Source organism: Numida meleagris, chromosome 4 (assembly GCF_002078875.1).
Source record: "Numida meleagris isolate 19003 breed g44 Domestic line chromosome 4, NumMel1.0, whole genome shotgun sequence".
Lineage (NCBI taxonomy): Eukaryota > Metazoa > Chordata > Aves > Galliformes > Numididae > Numida > Numida meleagris.
Genome location: NC_034412.1, coordinates 42,941,596 through 42,953,793, shown reverse-complemented (window position 1 = coordinate 42,953,793; position 12,198 = coordinate 42,941,596).

The window sequence follows — 12,198 nt, the reverse complement described above, 5'->3', positions numbered from 1 at the left end:
CACTGCAGGGCAGATTGCACAGCTGTTAGATGCGGAATTCCCCTCAAAAGGATCGGCATGTCTTTGAAAATAAATTCATCTGAAATAAAAGAGATTTCTGATCCAGAGAAAGAAAATGGGGTTTGATTAGTTTCAAATTAACACTTTTCGTGTATCTTTTATCTTCATCTTCCTCTCTTTTCCTCTTTCTCATTGCCTTTCCCCCCAGAATTGGTTTTCATGAGAGAGTACGGGGGGTGTTTTCATCTTTTAAAAGGTTTTATGAGTCTGTTGCAATAAATTCCTCTGTGCAACCTGCTTTACTGTAAAAAAAAAAAAAAAAAAAAAAAAAAACACTGCGAGCTGGATGCATCAGGACCATTAGATTCAGGAAACACCATGCATTCATTGATTATTTTCTCATTAGAATGCTTGCAATAGATTTCTTTGACTATTTTTCACTGTTTTTGTGATGGTTGGCGTCAACGCAGTGCACAAATTAGGAAGAATGGCTGCATGCCATTTAATGCTCCAGAGCTCTTAAGGGTTTGCAGCACCTACCAAGATATGTCACTATATAAATGCTACGCAGTATACTTTATCATTAATTCATTGGCTGCGTGAGTGAAGATACTGAGATTTTAATGCCACGTTTCTTCCCTAATATTCTTGAACTTATCATTCTCAGCAATTCATATGCCCGTTAAAACCTGAGCATATTCCCTTTACAATAAAAGTGCTTTAGCATTCTCTTGTCAGGAGCTGCTGTAAATGGGAAGTAGTGAAGTAAAGCCATGTGGGAACCAATAAGCTGCTGAACACTTTCAGAAATTCTTGTTTCATTTTGCAATATCAGAGCTTTCTCTCCTCTTGCTGATCAATGTGAATAGTTTCTGGCAGTGAAAGTCAGCCAAAAAAAATATTTCACTTTCACATCTGATAAAAATTTTGTTATCATATCTAGCTCCAAATAAAACTCTTACTCTTTAAGCAATTCCTGAAAAACACTAATTAATTTGGGTTTGAATACCCTCAAACTATTAAAGCTGCCAACTGAAAAAGGAACAGATAATTAGGAGATGACAACAGACAGCACAAAGCCAACAGAGGAAAAATTGGAACACAGCTAGACAGCAACACTGGCCATCCAATCCATTAACAGCCTCCTGTAATTACGTTTTGCTTTTGCGTTAAACTGGTATAAACACAAAAAGATATTACTGAAGTTTTAATCTCCAGGAAAAGAAATCTCCTCCTGCCTATCAGCACGCAGCACACACACAAATATGACTTCAATTAGCACTAATGTAAATTTTAATTTAGCACTTGGTAGGAGCATTCAGCAATGTATATTTGAAATGGGGGCTAATGCTCCACTAAGGACATTATGTACTATTATCCCGTTGATCCCTTGATTCGTATCTGTGGGTTGTTTGGGGGGGGGGGGGGGGTCAGGAATTTAGAGCTCATGGAAAATCATAGAAAATTTTTTCCTTTTTTCTTGGAGTCTTCTGCGCCTATTTCTTTAGCTGGACTTTGCTAAGGGCACCAAGGTGTCACTGCAGCCGCAGTGCCTGGGGTGCAAGCTGTCCTGGGTCTGTGTCAAGGACAACTTGCACATTCTCCAGTCAAGCTTTAGTATCCAGCTCTGTCCTGGCACGCCTGGTTCCTCTTTCTTGCAGGATTACCTGCTGAGTGGCACACAGATTTAGTTCTACCAGTTAGCTACAATACCACAGTTTGGGTTAGCACACTGCAGCACCACCAATTGCTGTTTGTTGTGGTTTCAAGTTATTCCCTGATGGCAGCACTTATTTGTGTTTAAACTGCAGATGCTCGCGTTTATACAATTTACATTGTTTAAAATGTCGCTATTATTTGTTTTTAAAAGAATTCTGCTAGGTTTGGCACAGCGTATCCTGTGATTTACTGCACAGCCCTGTGCTATGCCATTTTAGTGAGAATCTTGAAACAGGGCCTATGTTTTTTTCCCCTCTTGCTGTTTGTTCTGCTCTTTAATTACATTCATATCAGCTACTTTGAAGATAATGAGACTGTTGGGATATGTAAAAGAGAATCCTGTATTGATTTCAGTCCTAATATCTTATCTTTGCATCTTTCCCTTTCTGCATGTAATGCATTCTGACTGGGTCACATTCGCTCACATGTTGTGATGGGTGCAAGTGCTACAGCCTGACATAGGGCTTTATTGTGCAGTTCAAAAGTAAAAGGAAATAGTTAAATACAAAATCCAGTTCTGCCTTCTCATTTTCTCATTAAGCCTGTTACATAAAGAATATAATTTATTGAAGTTGCTGGGTTCCTTATACATCCTAAGTTATCAAAAATAGTTTTTCCTTTTTTTTTTTTTTTTTTGCTATAAACAATCCTAATCCTGACTTCTTTTTTTTTTTTTTTTTTTCTTTTTTTCTGATTTGAAGGGTCCAGATCTTATAAAAGCAACTGCTCACATAACTGTTTTGGTATCTGGAACAGAATTTTCTAAGTGTAGCTAAGCCATCTGATTTCATATGTATTTTCATATATACATGTGTTTGGGTTTTTTCAACTAAACTCAGTAAATAATCGTTTTGTGGTTTTGGAGCTTCTTCTAAACTTCAGTCCTCCATATAAGCTTAAGTTCCAGTGTTCAGCTGCCAGGTGGAAATTGCAAAAGAAACTCTAGAGTAGCAATGTTTTTGCTGTGTTCCAGGTGCTTTTCCTGAAGTTTGTTTGGTAGCCCAGAACCGCCAGGGCTCAGGAGTTACCAGGTATCCATTCTGTTCCACAGCCTGATTGACCAGCTGGAGTCAGTAAAAGCTTTTGCATATTTTTTAAATGGAAGTCTTAGTGTGCTGTCTTTCAGTTTTACAAGACTGTTACCCACATACACACAGTTTAGAAGACTGTCTACTTCCACTCTAGATTTGTCCCATTTTTAATAAAAATTGTGGTACCAGATAGTTTGGAGACATTTGAGAAATCTGTGCTGGTGGCAGCAAAACATCCCAATGTTCAGCTTGGTTTGAGTTTGCATGGCATCTCCAAATTCATCCAAAACTCTCATTAAAATATAACTCGGGCAACAAAATTTTATCCTGTTTCCTACCAGAAGGTTGAATTTGTTTTGGATATGATCCTGGATCATGCATTCTTTTGGTTAGTGCTGACTCCGAAATGTGTAATGATACCAGAGGCCATGTTTTACTTGTAATATTTTGTGCTGCACAGTATACTGCAAGGCTTACTGCATCTTCATAAGTGATCAGCTTGCACTATCTGGGATAGAAACCTCTTGATCTCGTTATATATATATGTATATATATATAAAACGAGTTTCCATAGTTAATACGAGAATTAAAATGCAGCAGTGGGGCTTACAGACTTCACCCCTTGCCATAGAAGTGCTGCAGGGTTACCAGGAGCCGTGTCTAGCAGAGTATAAGCAAAATCAGGAGATGGCACAGCTGTTGGTCTCTCTAGCCTTGTTACTTTGGAGATGAGTGTTCATTTTCCTGTTTGTAGCCTAGCCAGCTCCAGGAACGATCCTAGCAGTAAATCATCTCCAAAGTTCTTCATCCCACATCAAGGTGCTGCAGCTACCAACCCTAGATGTCTGAGTTTCTGGTCTACACCTGAAAGGAAGAAGCTGCCCATTTGCAGCTGAGTCAGGTAATGGCTGTAAGTATCCATTGCTGCCAATTGGCCAAGCACTGTGCAGCAGCTACCTCTGTTTGATAGAAACATGCCTTTAAGGGTTAGGATATGATACAGGATATGACATAGTTGCATCTTCTGCTCAGAAAGGGATGGAAATCATGTAGAGTGGGATGGCAAAAAGGGAAAGGGAGAAGAAGGAGAAGAGAAACATCTTGTTTCTTGGCTACACATAAAGGGTTTGGATGAAGGCTATAGACTTCAAAGTGAAGGACATTTTAGGTATATAAAGGTGCCCCTAGTTGTCTGCAGGTTCTTTACCATGTAGGTAACTGTGATCCCTGTAGCATAATACTGTGTCTTTAGTGTAAGCTGTATGATATGTCCCATGTGTAGAACCAGACTGGAAATGAGGACAACGCTTTTCCACACTGTGTTCTTTGGGCAAGTAGATCCCTTGAAAGGTCACTTTGCTGCTCTCTGGCTCCCTTGCCCTCCTGTGAAATGATATTTCCCATATTAGAAAAGCTCTCTGAGATGTCTGGGTAAAAATCTCTACAGCAAGACTTAAATGTTACTTTATTATATTCACACACACACTCACTGAGCATGTATTTGGGCGATATAATGTTTTAATGATTTCCTTTACTGCAGATTTCTATGAATTCATTGTAATTTCTAAAACTCTTCATTCTCCTATTCACTAGAAAAAAAAATCTGCTCTTCATATTCCTATGTAAAAATAAACTCCATTCATTTATTTTTATTTAAAATAAGATTATGCCTACTACAATTCCCTCTGTAAAAAGTGCTTTGGCATATCCTTTAAGAAAGCACTTATCTAATCTATTAATCTTTTCCTAAATTCAGGTCTTTCCTACACCTTTATATAGTAAAAATATATTTTAACACAGAAGTGAAATTCCCTAAGTACAAAGCCTTGTTTTATTCTGTAGAATTACGTTGTCATGCAATGACAGAATAAAATTTCCCGAGATAGACAGAAATACTTAAATGGCCCAATTTATATCTATTCTAAAATATGGATTTTACGTATCATTAATCATATTTTTGTTATGAAGTGGCAGGAAGCTGGCCTAAAAGTCTGAAGTAAAATATACTTCATTGTCACAGGGAAATCTACTCACCACCTGAACTACTTAGAATTTTGATTCCTATATAATGAATATGAGGCACTTCAGGCAAGAAAAATTATGACATAATTGGCAAAAGTCCCATCTCCAGATGGAGGAACTTCTAAGACCGACACATTAGCCTCACATAATTTATGTTATGGGAGAAATAAAATAACTGAACCTCCTCTGATTACTCCATCCAGAAGCAAGGCTTAAGCAGGCATGTTCTCCGAATTAAAACCAAATTCTTCCCTGAAGTCTTCACCAAATATAGAATACTATGTTATGAAAGATACACAAAGGGCAATTGCTGCAATTAAGTCTATGCTATAGGACCCAGGAGCACTTTGCAGAGTCTTTATAGATTTGCTCCTGCTTCTCCAACTATATCCTAGAGATTTATATGTCCTATTCTTCTAATAGGAGTGCCTACAAGACTTTATTTACAACACTTCCATGCTGTAGAAGAGGATTATTTTTAAGATGGGGAATGGAAGGACAGAATAACAAAGGAGCTTGTTACATAGAAGGAGTTGAACCTGTACATCAAATACTACATGCTGCTCTCCCCGTTAGGGAACAGCTGTTCTGGCTGATGCAGAACTTTGGATATCTAAGATTAGGCTGCTAATGTAAAGTAATGCAGACCACTTTCAAGGTGAGCTAGCTGGATGTACCTGTGCAAAATGATATGTTTGCCAACTTTGAAGGTGGCATGAAGGAGGTATACTTGAACTGGGAAGGAGTTGTAACAATCTTGTAATGATATGTTCCACTTTCATGAACTATCCTTTGGGGATTGCTTGAAAAATGTCAGTGTTTGCTTTACTTCCCGTCTTTGATTCTCCTTGGTCCCAGAGATTACAATCTGCAGAGGAAGAAGCCAGAGTGTGACGCCATTGAGGGTTGGGAAGCATTTTTGATAAGGGTGTTTTTTCTAATCCGATGTTCTTAGTAAATGCTGTACTTGTTTTGGTTCGAGACATTCACTGAAGAAGACTGTGTTAAACATTTCCCACCAGCCCTGCATATCCCCAAACAATGCCAATGCCTTGCACGCTTAGGTAATAGGGTGTATTTCTCCAGTAACTGTCAAATAAGGGCTTAGCTAATTTGTTAGCTAATTTAAAAGAGAATTAAGTTAATAGTTTGCCTTGAGAACAACATGTGCAAATCCATGCAGATATAAAAAGAGATCATTCTTTCAACATATGCTTTGGCTTACAGTAGACGTTAATATTGGAGGGGAAGCCACGAAAATCCTCCATAGCCTACTGTTTGCTTACTGCCAACATGGCAGTCTTGTTGTTGGATACAGTCATTAGAGTTTAAGAAAAAAAATTACCTTGTTCCTGCTCACTGGCCTCTGAAGTATCAACAGTTTGAATGTATTTATGACCTTCCAAACTAAAGGTGTGACGTGCTTTGTCTGCAAAGTGGCAGGAAGCTGGCATTCTGCCTAACTTTCTCTCTATTCCCAACTTTTATGTGGTAAGGAGATTTATGGGTTTTGTGTTGTTGTTATTTTTCCTCTAATTTGTGCTCTTACCTGAAGTGTGACGCTTTGGACTGGGGGGTAGGAGGAGTTAATGAGATGGCTTTGGTGTGCCCCATTCTGGTAACCTTCACACCAGCCATAAATTGCCCACTTGTCTGCAGCCATCCTAGCATGACTATGTCCCTGCAACACAGGAACTGCAGCGCTCTACCACCCCTCTGTTCCTATATTCTCTCTCTGATGTTGAATATGATGCCAAAAATTCAGGTGTTTTGAATTCTGTGGGGATTTTGACCACAACATCAGCTAGTCCCACTGCTGGGATGAGGAGTGTAAGATGAAGGTAAAGACAAGGTCTTCCTGGTCAGAGCCTGGCAAGAGGATGAGGCAAAGAAGAGGAAAATGCACACAATTAGAAGGGCACTCTTCTACTAATGGGGTTTAAACAACTATGTTGGGGAACATCTGTGATTTTAGCAGCAAGTTTGACTCAACTGTACTGAACTGCCTACAGAAATCTTTGGCAACCACATCTACAGTTACATCAGTAGGATAAATAGGTGGCAGAGATACTTTTTTTCTAATCCCACAATTTAGATTTTTTCTTATGCTCTAAAGCTTGGATGTTTTATACTCCCTCCAGCAGCCTGTGTTTTTTAATAATCATGATATTTTGGTTTTAGCTCTTGCTGTTGTAACTATTGTCAGCCACACACATCTCTCTAGTTTATTTAGAAATGGCATTTAGTTCTTGACATATTGGAGAGTAATGTTGAGAGATAGGAAACTGTGTTCTTTTAGGAATCCTATTGATGCAGAAGCTTGGAAAACTAAGGTTTACTTCACTAATGACTAGCCATTGTGAGCCCTGCTTACTTTTTCTCTTATCTCCTTTCTACTTCAGTAGTTTTATTTTTGTAAGATAATACAGAAAAAAGGACTGTGAAAAGTATGAGCTAATGACCTGGCTGATCAAGTCTTCTGAACATTAGATCAGTGTTGTCATATAATGTCAGTCTGGATGATATGGTAACATCCAGGGGTCCAATTCAATTAATATTCCAGTAAAGGCTTACTGAAAGGTCCTACACTGTTGGAGAAGGATTCATTCAATGTGGCTTCTAAGAAAATGCCTCCTGTTTGTAGAATTAAACTATGGTGTGAAATAGGGATTATCGTTCATAAATTCTGATGTTCACATAGCTGTACATCCTGCCTTCAATTATTAAGTGCATTTCTACCTGGGAATAACTATCAGAAATGTGAGCTAGAAAGAAATCTAAGGAGCACCCAGGTTGTTTATATTGCATGACAGACTGGAGTTCCAGCAGTTATCCACATACAGCATGAATCCACTCACTGCTGACCTTAACAAGATGTAAGTGGAGCAGGCTTGTCTCTGTGGTGTGAAGAGAAGAGCATGAAAACCTTGCAAGGTCGTGTATACCTCTCGTAAAGAGTAATATTATGTGACAAAAGTGGATGATACACACTAATATCTTAGCTATAGCCCAGAGAAGCAGACCTCTCTTAGTGCATTTGATGCCAACGCAAGTTTGTCTTTGAAAGGAGAAACATGCCAGCCATGGTCTGAGAGTGCATGTGCACTCTGGCAGTGATTTTCTGCAGCATCTGTAGTATGGAGTATGTTATTGCAGATTGTTCTTTTATTCTTCGTGCTAATCAGGTCAGCTTTGTGCAGTTCCCTAAAGATAGAGTGACTCATGCGTTTGTGTTTTCACTGTAGCTCCATTTAAGATGAATTGGAGTCTAATTCTTCTAATTGTTACCTTCTTTGGAGACATTAAAGCCTGGATGGGATTACTGCCCACTACAAATATCACTGTTGTCTACAGGAACCTTCATATTGACTCCTTGAATGGAAGCTTCTTGAGCTATCTGTCTTCCTGTAGTGCCTTTAAAAATTTTTTTTTCACTGCTTATAGTGTTAAGCTGGTAATGCATACATGGAAAACTACCACGAGACCTCTTGTGAGCCTCATTAAGACAAGAGATATTAGTGAGATTGATCAACTGAATTGTAAACATCTCCTATGCCCCTCCCCCCAGATTTTTGTTGCATAATTTTATATTCAAATTTGGGCAATTGGCCTGCTCTTTATTCTTGTTATTGTCTGTCATTTGCTTTTCTTTTAAAATGTGAACTGTTTTACTTTGTCCAAATTTGATAAACAAGTGGTTTTAGTTATGGTAAAAATAACATAATTTTTGTACAGTAAAAGGTAAATGTACACACAGTAGAGAGAGACAGAAACTCAGAGTACAAGGGATGCTGAAAGTCAGTTCTGTATGTGAACTTGTTTGTCGGCTTTTGGAGGACAAAGCTCCAAGCTGCTCCTTCAGAAAAGGGGTCAAACCCATTTCATTCATAAGTTTGAAATGAGTCATGTATTGTCTGTACTTCTCTGCATACAAAAGGCCTAGGAGGAAGCAAATCTACACAGAGTGTTCATGGTCCTCCTACAACACATTATTTCTTCAGAAACTTTGTACAAATATTAATTAATTAAGATGATTGCCTAGCCAGAGTCACTTGACCCTTTGCTTTCAGGTCTAGAGCTGATGTAGTTATTGAATTAAAATACTAAACACTCAGATTAAAAACAAAAACAATCAAACCAAACAGAAATAACACAGAAATAATGCTCAGAGAACCATCCGCTAGCTGGAAGAAGATACAGGTAAGATTTTTGGAGTCACTAGAGCCACTGGAAACTGCACAGTTACTCTGACAGCAAGTAAGAGGAGTTAAAAAGAAGGGAGAATGGAAAATAATTTTCTGTTTGATCTCTGAGATGATACTAATAACCCTCTTTTATTTTCATGTGTCTAGTTCTGTTAGGAATTCTGTTCAAAGGATGCAGCTGGCCACAGCTGTCCTGAGAATGCAGTGTCTATTTTAGTGTTTTTAATAACATGGTGTCTTAAGTTAAACATGCTGCACATTGAATGTATATTTTTTTGTATGCAGGCTATAAAGAGTAGCTAGCGTCTTAACAGAATGATTGTTTTTTTCTGTTATGTTATTGTTGTTGTCCTCCTCCATGCTGGTATAGTGCTCTGTTGCACTCGATGTGTCCAAAATGAGAGCAAAACCATAGTTTGTACACAAAAAGGTATAAGCAAAGAGCTAAACACCAGAAGGCTGAGAAAAAAAAGAATAGTTGGTAGAATTATAACCTCGTGGCAGTTGTGTCAGCTCTTTCAACAAGACTTGTATTGTTAGCTCAAACACTGATGTCAAATTGCTGCAGTTTTCTATAGGAGTTTTAGATATGAACGTTTATACCCTAAACACACATTGTGTTGAAGATCTTTGTCTCTCTGCACCAGTCCCAAGCTCTTTGCAGTGCAGGAAGCAATAGCAGCTCCTTCAGTTGTTGGCTGTGCCAAAGAATAAGAGGAGTCTGGTGCTGGTCCATGTGGTCAGGGCTAATTCTCTGCTTAGCAGCTCCTAGCACCTTGCCAGCACCCCGGGCTGGGCTCCCCCTCTTCCTGGGGTGGGGAGGAGGAACGCTCTGATCTCAGAGCAGCCCTCAGGAAAGGATGGAATAGAGGCACGGGGGCTTCCATGCATTTCCATGTTAGAGAAGTGTTCAGAAATCAGTCCCTCCGCCCAGATGAATGGAACCATTCATTCCAGCGGGGTGTGGGTGGGGAGAGGCTGGGATCTAAAAGACCTGCCAGATTTTCTAAATGCCCTGAGCTATTCCTACAGCATGTCAGACTGCCCTGGCCAGTGTCTTCCCTGGCAGAGAGGTAAGGGCAGAGCATCCCTAGTTCACTGCCTCGCTGACTCTGGCTGCTCTCTCCCTGCCCCTCTAATTACAGCAATACTCACTTTTCTGCTTCAACCCATCCTGACTGTGCCTGCATCCCTGACACCCTGCTCGACCTTTTAGCCTTTGTCTCCTTTCCCTCACCCCCTCACTTGACTTACAAGCCCAGAGCAGCACTCCCACTCGCTGAAAGAGCCTTGCCCCTGTTTTCCCAAAACACTGCTCCTTCTCTGATCCGCTTTCTCTCTTGCCACGCCATTTCTTTCAACAAAGCATATTTACCCTTTGCCCCTTGCCTCACCCTGCCCTCTTGAGACCTCCAATCCATTAATGTCTATCACTATTTTGTCACTCTCAGCATCTTCTCTCTGCTGTCTGCTCTCTTAAGTGACCTTAGTTATTGCTTCCCTTCCCTTCACTCTTTCCTTGATCTTCAGCTCTTTCTTCACTGACTCCTCAGAAAATCTGTCCCATGAACCCATTCAACCCAGCTTCATGACAATAGCTATCACCACTCTGTGCTTGTCATCTTCCCTATGGAAGATGACTCTGGCCATCGCTTCAACCCAGGGAACACTTTCCTTGAATTGTCCTGTCACCCAGCTCTCCTTCAGATGCTTTTCTGAAATCTCCTTGTAGTTTAATATAAGTGACATTTAGGATAGAATATGCTCACTGTTCTTCCAAATGGCTTTTTATTTTTTATGAACTCTGCTCTGCTTTTCTTGCTCTTAGAGCAGGACTAAGAATCTATACTTTACGCTCTTTCTAGGCAACACAGTTTCCACAGTTTTCTAGTTTGTTGGCATGACCATGTACAGATGCTGGATGGAGCAGGAGGCTGCTTTACTCTGGTGGTTCTGGGATACAGCTCTGACCCGTAGGTCTGCTCCAGGTCAACGGCATGAGAGACCACCTCTTATCAACCCTGTAGCTTCAAACGCTCTGGCCACCCACTTTTTGTATTTAGCATTGATTATAGTTTATTTTTATTCTGCTATATTTGCCATGATTGAACTTCCTTGACTCTTTTCAGTAGAAAGTCTTCTGATTTATTAAAAGTGTCTCCTTCTGCTCACTTGTCTGAGGTGGGTACCAATTCAATTTTATTTCCCCTAAAACAAAGTTATGTAGGATCTATATACCTTGGATTTGCTTGGAAAACTGAGGTTTTTTTGAGTGCTATTTCCCAAAGAGAGCTGTCATTAAATTTCAATCTGAAGTTAGTTTGGTATTCAATTCTTTTCTCCTTTCTAAGAAAACTGTTCACAAATCTTTACAGCAAAGGGAGTGGAATTGCATTCCTCACAGAAAGAGTGTTCCTAGCTGAACAATTGTTACAGTATTTGGCAGGATCATTTATCTGAGCTGGCATGAAAAAATAAATAATACTAAATTAAATGATATTTTTTGACACCGTCATGAATTCGAAAATAATTCTTACTTTACTACTACTGAGACTGGAAAAGTGAACAGCTAGAAATAATGCTGATTACAAGGACTGCAGAATAAGCTGTAGAGCTCCAAGAGGAAGTCTTGATTAAAGACAGTATTAAGCTCCAAGGAAAATGGAGACTTGGAAAAATCTTTCAAAATTGTAACTAGAGAATGTTTGCCTTTATGGAAGGGAAGGAAGATGGATGATGCTTGAGCTGTGCCTGAAATAAAAATGCCTTTACTCTTTGCTTCTTGGCTAAAGCTTTTAAAATTTTACTGAAATACTGTGATTGTGCTTGAACATGTATTTGCAAAAAAAGGAAAGTTGTCAGTCCAGGAAATGAGGAATCCCTGAACCTAGCCTCTTTTGAAATAAACCATATGAAACTAGTTTCCAAGCAAGAAAGTTTAAATATTTTGCCTTTCATGGTCACTCCTGATGGAGATGCTGGTCAAGCTTTTCCTCCTTTGAGGCTCTTTTGTACTTGTGGCTGTTTCTGTTGCATCATTCCATCTGCTCCTCTTCTTTATGTGGAATAACTTGAAAAGCTGGAAATAACTGTGAGTATGGTTTTGTAGTTCCATATAGCCTGGAAAGGTTGTGCACCTATGCTCATTTTATGTCTTCCTGAATAACCTGGCATTCTGACATTCCTTACTCCTGACTGTATGTTAACCACTAGAGTCCTGT